The sequence below is a fragment of the Cyclopterus lumpus genome, chromosome 4 (assembly GCF_009769545.1).
Source record: "Cyclopterus lumpus isolate fCycLum1 chromosome 4, fCycLum1.pri, whole genome shotgun sequence".
NCBI lineage: Eukaryota > Metazoa > Chordata > Actinopteri > Perciformes > Cyclopteridae > Cyclopterus > Cyclopterus lumpus.
Genome location: NC_046969.1, coordinates 18,525,126 through 18,537,647, shown reverse-complemented (window position 1 = coordinate 18,537,647; position 12,522 = coordinate 18,525,126).

Sequence of the window (12,522 nt, the reverse complement as noted above, 5' to 3'; positions counted from 1 at the left end):
ATCTGCAGATGTCAAACGGTCTGCAGTATGCAGTATATGGATGTAACCACAGGCCTAAACTAGCTAACTGTATATAAAGTAGCCTTAAGCATCAGTATACCTCATGTCATTTATTTTATAACAGAGATCTTCTGCATACAAGTACCTTCAATTTTAAAACTGTAAATGTAGCTCATAATACTTCCACACTTTTTTGAATGCGGGACTTTTACTTGTAATTACATATTTTTACATTGTATTGTCTGTACTTTTGCTTGAGTAAAGGATCTGAGTACTTCTTTCATCCATGCTATCCCCATATACTTTCACATCACATATGTGTTAGTTTAGTGGGCTTGTTTAACTTTGGTTTTTGGAATAGGCAAATAGATATTTTGAAATTGTGCTCCATCCCACAGTATTCAATCTTTAAATGCATATTATACATAAACATGTTTGCATCCTTTTTCTCACAATGTAAATATTTAACACATAGGAGTTACAGTTTTGGAGCTCTAACCTTCAACTGATCGGGAGATCTCTGTCAAACTCTCATATATTGCCATTAAAACTGAGAGATGTAGCCCCCTTCACTTTCTTTCTTCTTTTTTTACTTTAAACTATCCACACATATTTTATATTAACATGTTATGCAGCTCTCAGAATTGACTCACTGTCTTTCTGCACACATATTTTCCTCAGGTAGCCTTTTCCAGTTTCTTATACTGAAATGTAGTGTATGCTTTTCGAATGTGTTATTTGGTGTAAATTGTAATCTCTCTATCCTTTCACTAGGGGTGTACACACCACATCCTCAAATTAATTTCAGGAACACTAATGAAGTATGCAAAAAGCAATTTTACTTTCAGGTGCATTATGCATGGAAAAAGAATATTGGGATAATTTTTGTTCATGAATTTCTGCTGTAAAAGCAAGCAGATTTACCACACGATAACCGTCCGTATGTGTGTTTGTGTGTTTGTGTGTTCATGTGCTTTTGGGCTTTGTGAAAGGTACATTTCCATCCTGAGGTAAACATCATTAAACTTCAAGTGAGGACGTTTGATTGTCAAGTATAAAGTCAGCTACAAAGCCTCTCTCACCCACCTGTTTACAGCCTTAATTAACAGGCAAACTCCAAGTCAGATGGAGGCTATGTCATCGGTGGTGTCGGGCTGGGGGTCAGTCTCTCACAGCTTCTCTCTGGAAGTATTTAAGAGACCCTGATGTCATAAGACATAACCTCCCAGAGAACCAACCAACGCTGAGTATCGGCAGGGTGTTTCGACAATGATTGGACACAGTTTTACAGTTTATTATTCTTAAATAGTAAAAAAGAGGAATGTAAAAAAGCTGAGAACATAGAACATTTTTTTCAGTTTAATTTAATCAAAGTTGTATAAAGGTCACATTGCTGATTTTAAAGATGTGTCCTTCATGCAGGAATGAAAATAAACATTGTCTAATACAATAAACAATAGAAAAGTAAGTGGTTGAGAAAAACAAGCTACAACCAAAACCGTGACTCAACAAAAGACAATTTCAATCCACTAGAGATCAACTTTACCCAAAATCTTCTGTATCATCTGAACCATATTTGAAAAGGGACAAATAAGAACATGAAGTGAAATGTTTTGAAAACACAACTGTATTACAATAATAGCAACAGAAAATAACAAACCTCAGTCATATATTGCATTTGCAAATACTTAGTCTTGTTTATTTCAAGAAACATGAAGCACAGATGGGTGAGGTTTTAAAGCACGAGTATAAGACAATTTGAGTTGAACAAAGCCAGAAGGCTAAAACTTTACAACCTGAATTTAAAATGTTTTTTTCAGATTCGAAGAACATTTTGTAATTTTGTAATTTTCTTCGTGGTAAAAGTCTCCCACAACTTGACATTTGGATAATGGAGAGCCACTCCGAGGAAGTGACCAGGGAGCCTTGACTCTCACGTTCAAGCTTAACTTGTCCCTGTGTCTTCCACCCAACAGCTCGGAAACGTCTGGAAAGAGAAACCAGGTGAAGCTGAGCTGTAAAATCTTTGCTATCAGCCATTGCCTCCTTTCCCGGCTAACGGTACACCTCCCTAATGACCTGCTATTATGTCCAGCTGGTGTTCAGCTCCTTTTGTTTCGGGGTAAAGGTTACAGGTATTCACATGTAGGTCTGTCTCGTTGCATTCCTCAGCACTGAATATTGCCCTATGTTTCTTCAGCTGCTGGGTTCTGCGACAAAATCTACGTGTAAAATCCTCAAATTCCAATGATTTCAAGATCAAATTAATCATGCAATTCTCATAAATATGCTTTCAGATAAAGATTAAAGTAAAAAAGCCATGATTGGAACATGACTTTTGTATTTTCTATAACAGAGTGGGTCATCCACCTTTATTAACAGTAGGGATGATGAATGGAGTCAAGAGACCTCGTCTTATGACAATAAGGGTGTACAGCTGCAGAAAAGGAATGTTTCTGACTGGAAATAATTAAAATATGTCCAGATATTCATAAACAGTTAGAACCACTTAATTCAGAGGATAAGGCTGCTAATTTTCTTATTGACAAAAAATCTCACGAAGATACCAATGATCTCATGTCTTTTATACGACCCAACCCTCTCTGTGGCTGTGAAGACATCTTCAAAAACTGATCATAGATACATAATTTCAGTTTAGAGCAAGCTGGGCACTGTAACCTTTGGAATAGCTACTCAAACAGGAATAAAGAAGGAATCTGTTGGGGACTATTTTCAGATGTGCATTAATACACACTCACACTAGTGTTTTTGTCAGCAGGATGGTGCATGTGCCCACGATTCAAAATACTGCGCAGGGCCCATGTTCATTGTGATGAATAAACATGTCACCCAGTATCAAGTTGTGGCTCATTGTTGTGTTTGGACAACAACCGTAACTGGGCCGTGAATAAGCTTCCTGAGGCTTTGACAACATTGAACATATTTATTAGTTCGATGTGTTCTTTGTGGGCGTTGGTCTTTTCATGGGTTTTGTTATTAATAAGATAAATATGACATATATTGCATTATCCATTCACATGTCAGCTGGGATAGGCTCCAGCGCCCCCGCGACCCTAATGAGGATAAGCGGTATTGAAAATGGATGGGATGGATGGATGTCTTGAGTATTTGTGTGTTGTTCATATTGTTTAGGGCAATCACACTAATATTTGGAAACAAGAACAACTCTGGAATCCAGAGAACTAAGACGCCAAATTCAAATGGAAACAATCGCTGCTTGCCATGTTGAGTTTGCACATATTGTTCCTTTTAGCTTTCGTTTCCAGATGAGCTTAATTTTCGATTCTCCTAGCAACCTTTACCTTTTTCTGTAACTTGTTCTTCAACTGTCGGCAAGGCTCCAGACCTACTAATAACATTAGAGTTTGGACACATTTCTTAAGACACCCCCTTTAAAGTCGGGATTAAGCAAAAATGTATGTGTTTTGAGTTCGTCAAAGCACAGAAAAATGTGTTATTAACCACCCAGCCAGATTTGAATGATGAAAACAAAATCTGTAGGCTATATAGTATATAAAATAAGCAGTGCATTATGTATATCTGAAAACACTGCAGAGGGTGGATTACATATCTACAGTTACTGGATACGACACGTTGGCATTCACACCACGTTGTGCTACTCTTGCAGAATGTTAGCGAGCCGGCTATCTAAGATAGCTAAGAATGCTAACTTAAATGAGGATAACATAATTGAATTGTGTGGCTCTTCTAGACTTTACAAATGTCCTCCGACCAATTTGTTAAATTTCTGATAGTGAAACAAGTCATTTCGTGGGCATTGCGACACTCAATCTCTACACGGGTTAACAGCCTTAACAGTAGAGGCGGAGTTGGCTACGGCGGTGCCTTTAGCGTTAGCACAAGTTTAACTTGACCATGCCAGATGTCCACTACGCCACTGCTTGCTAGCAAACTGTGACTTGCGATCGAGCAGCAGGACCACTGATGCTATGTGCGCTAGTTTTTATATCGTGTTAGGGGAGGGGTTACGCTAAGGGGAGGCTCCAGCACGCCATCGAGCCATAGTTTGCGGAAAAATCTCGAACACGAACATTGGGAAAGGTTTGCAATCCTTTTCATATGTTCTCAGCAATTATGTTGTAACATTTCAGACACATATCCAATTTTTTCTTTTCCCGGACTTTAATAAACCCCTCTGTAGTCCTTGTCGCGTGAGTCCGTCTTCATCCCAGCTGCCCTCAGCATCGTCCCCTTTGCTTTGCAGGTGGAGACTCACACAGCTGCCTCTCCCCACCACATCTTCTCATTGTCTTCCTGTGACATCATTGAATTACTCACAGCAACAGATCTTTCATCATCATTTCCGTAATGATTATCATTATCATACCAGCGTTAAGGTCTCTGCAACTGCATCATATTTGGCTACAACGTCCTTCCTGGTCAGGAGAAAAGAACAACTTCAATGGGGATGACAGGAGGATGGACTGGGTTGGGGTGATCAGGCATGTGGAAGAAGAATGAAGGCTGATGGGGTTGGACTAGCCTATTTTGGAGTCTAATGGAAAAGCCTTGTAGGCAACCGCTGCTTGTACTTACTCTAATCATGTAAGAGGAAAGGCTGTGACAGAATCTGCCACCTGAAGAGTGGAAGCAGATATTGTACTTTCCCCAATTATGAGCAAGTAAATAGTAATCACTTTGATCGGCGTCCTGTTATCATTCTGCAGTCGTCATTCTCTCATCAGACATATCACTGCTGTCAGACTTATCACCAGGTGCTGTTTTGATGCCTCTTTCCACCACCTCACTTATACATGTCCTTATATTTGAAGTGGTTTCAGTCAATTACACCCCACATCTTTTACATTATCTCACGAGTTCAATTCGCAGCCTTTGTGCAAGTAGGTAATGACTGTTGTTTTCACAATGGGCTGCGCTGACCGCTCACAACGATAGGAGCGGTCACTCCTCAGCGGCGCTCTTATCTAACATCAGTAATGACAGTCGGGAATGTGTTGTCGCAGTAACAAATCTCTTACTTTGTTTTCACAACCCTGCTATAGCAGGAGGGCGGGGCTGCTTTGGCTTTCTGCTGGAAGTATTCATTGCTTTTATGCACTTGACAAAGAATAGTGCTAATTTAATGATTTGTCTCACCTTATGTCTGATGTAAAAACTAGCAACATTTGTTATTTGTGAAACTCTGTTTTCAAAATGAGTCTTTTCAATGGGGTTTGGCTTTGACATCGCTTCCCATGGTGAAAATGTACTGTTGAGAATAAAAGCCAAACATGAATGGCAGTGGCATATGTTACATTTCAATCTGATCACCGACACGGCGGTATACAGCAGAGGGCTGTTTCCATGAACCAGCCTGCGATCTCTGCTTAGGTCTTATGTCAACAACACTTTTGGAGATTTTAAACAATGTAAAACCTCTCACACCTCTCAGACAAAACCCTGGACTTGGAAAGTATTCTTTCTCTGCATGCTTTTTCCCCCTTGTTCTGACTCATCCTGTTCCCCTCAGTTTTTACTCGTTCATCCCCAATACTTATACAATAAGACCACTTTAATTGTGGTCATCAAACGATCCTCAACGATGCCTTCAGCCTTTATATTTCTTTTCCTTTCCTTTGTTTCCAGCTTCATATCTCCTCATCTCCTCTCCCCTTCACTGGCTCCATTTCTTCAGTCTTATTGGCTACTGACCCTTGCTGTGTGTATGAAACGTGACTGATCCCAGTCAGGAATTTGCCCTCCATCACAGCCCGTAGCTGTAAATCACATGACCAGTATGTGGGAACGGCCATAATATAGATGGACGGACAGGAGAGAGCTGACAGAGCTGACTGCATTCCTCAGCTTAGTCCTCTGATTACACACACACACATAAATAGCCTAATATAACCATATTTCGACCATAATGAGGGCCCTATATTGAATTCACAAACCTCTTCCAATCTTACCTGAAAGACACACACAAACATGCTTAAGAATGCTGAGTGAGTGCTCATCATAAACACATGCAGGCCTAGAAAGAGGGCAATAAGGCTACGGTTACATACACACTAATACGTTTTTGTTTTAAAACAAAAATGATCTCCGTCCACACGGCAACCTTTGAAAAGGTCACATGACCGTTCGCGTACACTGGGCATGCGCGCGACGGTGTAAATTGGAAGCAGATTTTTGACACACTGCAGTTGGTTTAGTTTCAGAAAATACTGAAATAACGGCAATGGCAAAAAGAGGGACCACAGATTTCTTTGCTTGGGGGGTCATGTGATTGGGACGTGACGGATCAGGGAAGGACTAATCGTGACTGCTAACACCAAATCAAGTAGTGAACACGGGTGTCTACGTCATTGATTCTAAACTTCTCCGTTTACAGCCGTCCGCACCAGGACGTATACTCTGGAGTTTTCAAACTTATCCATCCTAGGGAGTGTTTCCAAACTCTTCAAATTTGGTGCTCTAAACGAAGCACTGGATATGCGCTTTAAAATGGAAACGTAGTAGTGTGGACAGCCTCAGACCACTGATACTCTTTTTAACACTTAGTTGTTTTGAGAAGTCAAAAGGTGACTGCTGTTGACAAACTGACATTCATCGTCTGCGACACAGCTCTGCAAAGCCTCTGCCCACACGTAGGGTCCTTATTTCATTTGGAGACGAACAAATAGACAGAATCAAGTCAAACAGAGCACTGATGCGGCGGATACGTTTAAACTTTGTAGAGCACATTCAAACCACCAGCCTTCAACTAGTACCAGATGCGGGAGACCATGTTATAGAAAGGCGAACACACACTTCCTACGCGAGACCACACACCTCCACAGTCACGTCTCGGCACTTTTCACTTCCAAGCAACATTACAGGAAGTCTCGGGAAATTGGTGGCCAAGTTTACTCTGTGTTAAGGATCCGTTTTAAACAGGGTTTTTTCCACTGCTTTGGTGAGGCAATAATTCAAAGAACCACAAATATGATGATGTACTGTCAGTTGAGCGTCCTGACAGGCTCAACCAGATACTCAAAGCAACACATATTGACTCTAACAGATCCTATGTCTGTCCTGGGTGTTGGGCTGGCAGAGCAAACAGCTGGACTGCGACAGCACCGCCCTTCATCCTGAGAAACCCCCTTCCCCCACACACCCCCGCCCCCAGGCCTCTGCTCGTTCACCTACAGTACTGCTTTCTTCATGTGGGGCCCCCTCGACACTTCAAAGTGTCCCGTGTGGGAGCTCCAGTGGGGTGACAAGCAGCCACAGCCCAGCTGAGCAGGATCGCACTTGCAATGCCAAGCAAACACATGTTGGAGGGGAGGTGTGAGGGGCTGGTGAGTGGGTGAGTGAGTGAGTGAGACTCATGCTCATAAAAATCTAGATTACTGTGAGTTATCAGGTTGAAGCTACTGCATCGATGTGTTGTATTTGTCAAACCTCTCCACACAATCATCATCAGCTTTTTAAAAAAAATCCTTCTTTGCATTGTATAATTGATTATTACCAAAATAAATGCTATATTGCATTCCTTTAGTATAACGTAACTCCCCCATTCTGAGATTTCTCCTTGCGCACATGCACACTTAATAAACCTATAACTTACTTGGCCAAACAATAAGGTTTTGCCTGTGGAAATCCAGCTGTGATTTTATTTACTATCCCAATTTATGAAAAAGGAAAGCAGTCTAGCAGTAAACTAAATGCAGATTTATCCAGCTTTTTGGCACTGGAAGCTTTATCTTAATATCCAAATAAAATAGAAAGAAATGTTCAAATGATTTGGTTGCTATATTTGACCAAACTATTGAAAGCATCATTAAAGGAATAGTTAAAATCACATGTGGACACAGCCAGGCTAGCCAATCCCGTGTTTGGATTCATGCTATAAGCTCTTGTCAATAAAGCGAATAAGTGTAGTTCCTAAAATTCCAACTTATTTATTTTAAACATAGTATGTAATCACAGTAATTAAAGCCTACCCCGTGTTTTTCCAGGAAAAGCAGCACTTGATAACAATCAAAGTGAGGAGTAGGAGAAGCATTGAGCCTGAAGGTAGTGTGAATACCGACAACACATTTGAGTAGATGGGGCTGTAGATGAATGCATTTGTCCTTCAGAGCAACAAGATCGCTGTGACCTAGATGACGAAATTAGACCAATGAGCAAAAAACATAATGTGTGTATGAGCGAGGGAGGGAGAGGGAAACAGGAACTGGTGGCAGCATCATGATGTAGCAAACACAGATGGCCACCTGATCCTCTCAACCCAAACTGACCCTCAGAAGAACCACTGGTGGCCATGCCTGCCTTTTTTGTGTACGTGTGTGTGTGCACGCATATGTGTTGGGACCATTTGTATATATTCAGAGCGTGAAAATGTACTCATCATCTCTTTAGATCTTCCCTCTTGTCACAACGTATGTTCTGCTCTGTGTTTCGAGGCTCACCCACCCACCCACCCCTTTTTTGGGGTTTGTGTAAAACTCTTGGGTGGTCCATTGATACATGGCTTTAATAGGCCTCAGAGCATATGCGTGTCTTACAGCAATAGAGGTTTGACCCTAAACAAATGTGTCACAGACAGTCGCGGAGAACAACAGGATCTGTTTGTGTTGATAGAAGGACATGAGTTCAGTTTCCCATAAAGAGGATAAGAGATTGCATTTGTTTTATTGGATCATGCAAAGAGTATATTTAGTTTTTGGTTTTATTGAAGCACAAAGTGGCAATTTCTAGAAGAATCCATCACTTGACATATTTAGCCTCCCTATTTCTCCACACACACTCTAAACAAACAGCTGCAGCCAAACAAGAAGCGAGCGTGAGACAACAGCAGGAAGGACCGGAGGGATGGATGAAAGGTGGAAGGAATGGTGACAGGCAGGTAGGTTAAGAGGATGTTACAAGCATCTTAGCATCTGTTACCCAAACCTCTAATGATCCCAGTACGGCAGCAGCAGAGCTCGCTGCTAGAGCTGGACGTCCTGTTCTAACATGGTCCCAAGTACACCTGCTTTACTGGAGTTTCACACTCATAAAAGTTATTTTTTGTGGCTTTTCAAACCCTGTACACGCTGACAACACAGAGACACACACTTGCATTTCAAACTTGTATGTGCAATAACACGCGCATGCACGTACACTAATAAACAAGTACACACACAAGTGGATGTACAGATGCCCGGCGGTGTGTTATTGTGCTCAGGAAAAGGGAGGTGGACCAAGACTTGCATGCTCTTTTTCCTAATTATAAATGATTGTCTTAGTGGGCTGGAATGATACTAAATATGAGAACATCGTTCAAACGTGCTCGAAAGAAATCACATGATGTTCAATTCTTTGGCTTTGGTGGTCGGATTCTCCGCCGCTATCTTCACCTTTTTTGCAGATGGCGAGCTAACATTGATAGGTAAACATTTATTCTGAGCTGACAGAGATGGAGATGCGTTTGTAATGGGAGACGTCCAGGCTCCAGATGGAGGAAATTGCCCAATCTCGCCTGCACTTCTTGTGAGGATGATGATGATGTTTAGACAAACATTTTACTTTGATTGAGTGTTTTCAGTGTTTTTGGGTTGCAAACTTCTGTAAACGTCCGAGAGCAGCCAGTTCAAGCTTTGATGGTGCTGAGAGATCAATTGCCACTGCAGGCATTTTGTTTTCAACACATCTGTATCAAAGAGAAGTGATTCTATTTGTTTACTCAATGCATTACTAAAGTAAGAGCAATGAGTTGTTCATTGGTTAAATGGTAAAATATTGTTGTTCGCATAAAGTCCATTTACTCAATCACTTTGCAGTTTATGCTACACTATGACTCCACTACATTTAAAATTAAAACATAGCACTTTTTACTCCACTATATGTATTCAACAGCTGACGTTCCAATTTGCTTTGATTTTCCATACAACAAGTATGATGAACTTATGAGATATAATGCTTATACCCCCTCACAACCGACCGACACAGGGGTTTTCAGTCACAACTTGAGTTGAAGTTTTGTGAAATGATGCCAGTATTTTCGTGACCAAGTGGGAACGATTCAGTTGTTTCTCGTCCAGAATACTTTTTTTCTTCTTCTTTTTTTATCTACTATAATAATAAAATCATATGAAATGAACATGCTCACAACTTATTCTCTTTATTGGAAAGTCCAAAATGTCATCTTATATATATATTCACTGCTGAAACAGCTGATTCTATGTCTATCTATGAGTGCTTTCAAAATACACAAGACACAAGACTTTCTTATTGCCACGCAACAGTGTTGGAGGTTATTGTTTTGGTACAGCACGGTTCAGTTCAGTTCAAAGACAGAGAGAAAACAATATTTCAAGCCCAACAAAACATAAACCATTATGATGATGTACACCAGTAGGAAACACATGAACGTGATGATGTTAGATACTTATGGACTTATATCTGTCAGAATCTGGAGTTTTTGTGTCTTGTTTCCTGTTTTATTTTGAAGTCCTTGTCTCTCGTGTCCTCTGTTTCCCTGCACTTCCTGTCCCTGTGATTGTCTGCCCTGTCCCTGATTGTTTCCTCCTGTGTCCAATCACCTGCACCATCCCTGTGTATTCAAACCCTGTTTGTCTCATTCCCCAGTGTTGGTCCATCCTGGTTAGATTCCTGGTGATCGCTTGTGTTAGACCTGTTGTTATCTGTTATTCCTCAATTTAAGTAATTCCACTGGTTAAGTGAAGAATAAAATTTCTTTCAACATTGTCGGCGTTTGGGTCCTGTCTCTCGGTGGCTACACATGACAATATTCAGGTAGAATTTGATGCAGGTTTTTGAACTTTTAGCAGAACATTTTTACATTGTTCTTTTACTTCAGTAAGGTATCTGAACACTTCCACAACCAAAGATGTGTATGGATTCATTCAATTACATATAAAATATAAAATATAGTTACGATGATAAATGCAGAATTTTCACTCAAACTTTTGGTCAAATGTGTGTTCAGAGGATACAGCAGGGTGCAGGTCAGATGTGTTTATGGAAGAAATTGAAGATCAAATGAAATACATGTGTGTTGTTCATCTTAAAAATGTGGACACCACGACAACCCACCAAAGTTGCAATAACACACCACAATTAATGCAAAACAGCAAGGCATGACCTACTTTTTTTCAACTAGAAAATCCTGCAATGTTTGTCTTATTATTGTTGTTGTTGTTGATGATTTGCAGTTGAATGGAAACAGTTCAGTTCTCTGGGGATTTTAAAAGGCATTTTGAAAAATGAGTAACATAGAGGTAAAGTTCACAGCATTTAAAAGGTAAGTTTCAACATTTCACCAACCAATAATATCATTGGTTGAGGATATTTAATGGTACATTGTGTTAGGGTTATCACTAATCCTTATGGATTAAGAATTCTTCATGAATAAGTCTGGACTTTTTAACTGTGAACATAAATTTAAGCCTTTTAAAACATAAGGCCACAGGACATTTCAATGCATACAGGTATAAATGTAACTCGGCATTGGGCAAATTACGGCTCCGCTGGAATGGAGATGACAACTTTATGGCTCGCTAAAGTGCAAACATATTAAGAGGAAGGGAGGAAGGAGTTATCAAAGTTGTTCTCAGGTTCTGCTTGAGGGATTGTATTAAAATACAGACGCCATTTACTCTGGCGCTGCTCTGCCCGCCCACCCCCCCGACAGTCAGCGGCAGGACAAGGAGGACGAATCGGCCTGATTTTTCTACCTAATCCTTTTTAACTCAGTGGCATAAATCATGTTAAGAGGACCACACCTCAGTATGGACTGCCTCGTACTCACCACATAAGCTGGGTTTTGGAAAAATTCGGGGAGGGTTTTATTAGAAATGGCAAATCATATTCTTTGAGCTTAGTTATTGAATTTACAGTAGATTTGACAGTGTCCTGATGCAGTATGATGTCCCAAAGCACACACACATACACACACACATATATATATATATATATATATATATATATATATATATATATATATATATATATATATATATATACAGTGGGGCAAACAAGTATTTAGTCAGCCACCAATTGTGCAAGTTCTCCCACTTAAAAAGATGAGAGAGGCCTGTAATTTCCATCATCATTTCACTATAGCAGTTAACTAGAATATTATTTCTAAATTTGATTTTTTTCTGGGCATTGAATCATTGAAGACGTTTGATTGGTAGAAAGGGAAAACTTGTGTGGCAACAAGGATGAGGTATTTTATGTGGAAAACAACTGGGTCTGTCAGAGAATATGTCTACATTTTAAGCATAAGAAGAAACAATGTAACTCTGAAAATGTTCTTGGATATGAAGAAGGCAGATGGTTTATGAGTGTTCTGAGATAGGAGGAGATCGTAAGGTAATTGTCAGTTTCTATCAATCTAAAGGAATAATTCTATTTTTCAGAAATGTGATCATTCACTCTCTGGACAGTGGAAAACCCCCACTGGTTTTGGATGGTTTGTGAGAACAGTTGTAGTGGGTGTTTGTCCCGCCACAAGGGGCAACAATGAGCCCATTCCACACTCACAAA